This window comes from Anolis sagrei, chromosome 1, assembly GCF_037176765.1.
Source record: "Anolis sagrei isolate rAnoSag1 chromosome 1, rAnoSag1.mat, whole genome shotgun sequence".
NCBI classification, from domain to species: Eukaryota; Metazoa; Chordata; class Lepidosauria; order Squamata; family Dactyloidae; genus Anolis; species Anolis sagrei.
Genome location: NC_090021.1, coordinates 327,921,410 through 327,926,048, shown reverse-complemented (window position 1 = coordinate 327,926,048; position 4,639 = coordinate 327,921,410).

Here is a 4,639-nt window from a genome sequence, read left to right as displayed (position 1 = left end):
TATTCATTATTGCTGGAATTTCCTTTGAGCAAAACTGTTTTCCTTTCATTTCCTCCCTCCCCACCCCGCTAAAATAACACCAAGGTATACTCGGGCTTGCCTTGCCTTGCTCAGATGAATAAACGGTATCTCTCTTTTCTTTTGATCACTGGGTGTGGGGTGGGGGAGATGATGTTAACTTGCTTCCTCTTCAGTTAGGAGCGTTTTTAATTATATTTCTGCTTTCAGATAAATGCTGGAGAGGTAAATTGAGCCTAGGTGAATTTCTTGAAGCTTCACTCCCTTCCCCAGGATGAATTTATGTTGCAAAATTGTAATGGTAAATGCATTAGGCTTATTATCTCATCTCATACTTGATCTCAACGGCCCCACAAGCTAAGTAATATTTTATTTTTTAATGATAAGAATTTGAAAAATACACTGCAAGACAAAAACTTTGTGCAAGACCACACACTAAGTTTAAGGTTTTTTGGCTGTGATCTGAACCAGTGCCATGTGAATTACAAGTGGAGGATACCATATCCGGAATTCCAAAATCCAAAATACTCCAAAATTGTCCATATGGATGGCTGAGATAGTGACATCTTTGCTTTCCGGTGGTTCGGTATAGACAAACTTTGTATCATATGCAACAGGGGTCCTCAAACTAAGGCCCAGGGACCCAATCCGGCCCTCCAAGTTCATTTACCCAGCCCTCACTGATGGTCAACCCAAGTCTGAAATGACTTGAAAGTACACAACAACAACAATCCAATCTCATCAGCCCATACTTCCCATTCAAATGCTAATAAGTTTATATTTGTTAAAATGGTTCTACATTTTAATTATTGTATTGTTTTAAGTGTTTTTTTTTTGCACTACAAATAAGATACATGCAGTGTGATTAGGAATTCATTCATGTTTTGTCGAAGGCTTTCATGGCCGGAATCACTGGGTTGTTGTAGGTTTTTTCAGGCTATATGGCCATGGTCTAGAGGCATTCTCTCCTGACATTTCACCTACATCTATGACAAGCATCCTCAGAGGTTTTTTTGGGTTATATGGCCATGGTCTAGAGGCATTCTCTCCTGGTGTTTCGCCTGCATCTATGGCAAGCATCCTCAGAGGTAGTGAGGTCACTACCTCTGAGGATGCTTGCCATAGATGCAGGCAAAACGTCAGGAGAGAATGCCTCTAGACCATGGCCATATAGCCCCAAAAAACCTACAACAACCCATTCATGTTTTTTTCAAATTATAATCTGGCCCTCCAACAGTTTGAGGGACTGTGACCTGGCCCTCTGTTTTAAAAGTTTGAGGACCCCTGTTATACAACATTATAGAAATAGACTATGATTGGAAAAACCATGCGGGCCAAGCAATCCAAACCCATTCTGCCAGGCAGAAATACACAATCAATACACTCCTGACAGATGACCTTCCAATCTCTGTTTAAAAACCTCCAGAGAAGGAGATGCCACCACATTCTGAGGCATTGTATCACCATCAAACAGCTCTGACTTCAGGAGGTCTTTCTAATGTAATTGGAATCTCTTTTCTTATAATTTGAATTAATTGCTCCATGTACCAATCTTTGGAACAAGAAAACAAGCTTGAACCCTCCTCAATGTCACCGCCATTGAAATATTTAAATATGGCTATCATGCCCCCTCTTAGCCACGTCTTCTCCAAGCTAAGCAATACCCAGTTCCCTACCTACTTTTCATAGACTTGGCTTCCAGTCCCTTTCCTGTTTTGGTTGCCCTTCTCTGGACATGTTCTAGCTTGTCAATACCTTTCTTGAATTGTGGTGCCCAGAACTGGACACAGTGTTATTCCAGGTTTTTGTGTGTGTCAGGAGTGACTTGAGAAACTGCAAGTCACTTCTGGTGTGAGAGAATTGGCTGTCTGCATGGGCATTGCCCAGGGGATACCAGGATGTTTTGATGTTTTACCATCCTTGTGGTCGGCTTCTCTCCTGTCCCTGAATGGGGAGCTGGAGCTGACAGAGGGAGCTCATCCGCACTCTCCCCAGATTCGAACCTCTGACCTATTGGTCTTCAGTCCTGCCGGCACAAGGGTTTAACCCATTGCACCAATGGGGACTCCTGTTATTCCAGGTGAGATCTGACCAAAGAGGCATAGACCCTAGAATCCCATTTGCTTTTTTTGCTGCCGCACCATAGTGTTGACTCATTGTGCCATTGCGCCTGGTGGTGCCACCTATGTGTAGAACTGTTAGTTGCAAGATTTAAACTGTTGTATCATGCTTAATCCTGCCCCTTTTTACCCTGCTTATGTATAGTTGTGTGGATTGGTTACTTATAGCTGTCATTCAGTACTGTTTGGCTCCACCTCTTCCTGCAGGATGGGAGTGCTTCCTTTCTTTTCATTCTGCCATCAGAGTTTCTACCAGATGGACGTGAGTAAGAGACCTGACTCTAAAAGACCCTGATTTAAATTACCTCTCAGCACCAGTTCTGAGGATTTTTACCCTTGAGACTTGTGCTTCATGTTCAAACCAACCTGAACGATGTTAGAAGTCTCAAGCGCCTTCAAACCGGTTCTTTTGGCACCAGAGGAAGATCCTGAGTCTTCAAACATAGGCCATCTGAACTGGGGTTGTGGTTTGCTCTGGCATTCACAGCCACTGAGGAAAGAGGAAACTTGGAAAAGCTACTCAGCTTCAAACACCTTGGACCCAGGACTAACTGAGACTTTAACGTATATTTTCCTTCACCCCTCTGAAGTTTCCAGCTCATTGCTTTAAAGAAATAACTCTTTGTGATCAATAAAACTTATTTTGAGTTATTTACAGCGTTTTGGGTTTTTGAGATTTCCAGTTTCCTATAGGAGGGCAAGAAGCAATCTCCTGGGGAAAGATGCCACGTCCATGCCTCCTTCATTAAGAAATATAGTCCCCAGGCGCGACGACACACTCATACTCAGCTTGAGATCTACTAAGACTCTTAAAATCCTTTCACGTGTACTGTCATGAATCTGGGGATCTCTTAACCTAAATCTGTGCATTTCATCACTTCTGCTCACATTTCTCCCTGCTGAAAATAATTTTTCTAGTTTTGGAACAGCTTCCAATCTGCTAAGATCATTTCGTTTTCTGATTCTATCCTCTATAGTATCAGGTACTCTTAATGCGCTTGAGAATAACAAATTCCTCTAAAAGCAGCACACGTTTTTAAAAATGATTTTTTTGATCTTTCATTTTGCAGGCCTGTGTATAGGGGATCTGAGCCTAAAGCCGTTTTCCGTTCCATGGGACCGCTCTCAAGATGGTTTCTGCTGCACGTTTCCTCCACATTGTGGTGCTTCATGCTTTCACTAGTCATCATTGTTCTTTGTTGGCGAGTGTTTCCCTGCTCACGTTCCACCAAGTGAAAGCTCTTTGAGGTCAGTGTGCACTCCTCCATAAACAGTGGGACTCTCTAGCTCAAAGCCCCGCTTGCTCACTCGCTTATCATCATTTCCTGACTGGGTCAGTTTTCATAGCCAACATTTCATGCAGTTCACGCTCAGAGTCTAAATCTCTGCAGGAAATCTGCCTTGGACAAACAGGCTGGGATTGCCAAGAAATGCAGCTTGAGTCCCCAAAGGAATCGACGGATGATGGTTTAATCAGCTCTATCAGAGAGTTCAAGTTACACAAGGTGCTTCCCTTGGGCCTGAGAACAAAGCATGTCAGCGAGTTACCCACCAGTCGTCATTCCATTTGGAGGCCTTGACACATCACAAAACACATGGAAATAAAAGCAAGAAAGTCTCAGGCCCTGTGCAGATCCAAGAGGAAGTTGCATCCTCTTCTGGATGACTGACAAATGCTTCTGGATGAAACATCTGTTTTCAAGCACACGTTTGTTTCATTCCCATAAAGGAACCAGAGCTTGTAGGGAGCCAGTGTGGTGTGGTTCGAGCAATGGACTACAACTCTGTAAATGAGGGTTTACAGCATATAGATCTCATGTGCTGTGTCATACTGTGCTTTTGTGTCAATAATAATGATGATGATAATGTATTGTTGAAGGCTTTCATGGCTGGAATCACTAGGCCATGTTCTAGAGGCATTTCTCCTGACGTTTCGCCTCCATCTATGGCAAGCATCCTCAGAGGTAGTGAGGTCTGTTGGAAATAGGACAATGGGTTTATATATCTGTGGAATGGCTGGGGTGGGGCAAAGAGCTCTTCTCTGCTAGAGCCAGGTGTGAATGTTTCAACTGACCACCTTCATTAGCATTTGAAGGCCTGGCTGAGCCTGGGAAAATCTTTTGTTGAGAGGTGTTAAGATGTGCCTGGTTGTTTCCTCTCTGCTGTTTTTCTGTTGTAATTTTAGAGTTTTTTAATACTGGTAGCCAGATTTTGTTCATTTTCATGGTCTCTTCCTTTCTGTTGAAATTGTCCACATGCTTGTGGATTTCAATGGCTTCTCTGTGTAGTCTGACATGGTGGTTGTTGGAGTGGTCCAGCATTTCTGTGTTCTCAAATAATATGCTGTGTCCAGGCTGGTTCATCAGGTGCATAGCAGAGCACATCTTAACACCTCTCAACAAAAGATTTTCCCAGGCTCAGGCAGGCCTTCAAATGCTAATGAAGGTGGTCAGTTGAAACATTCACACCTAGCTCTAGCAGAGAAGAGCTCTTTGCCCCAC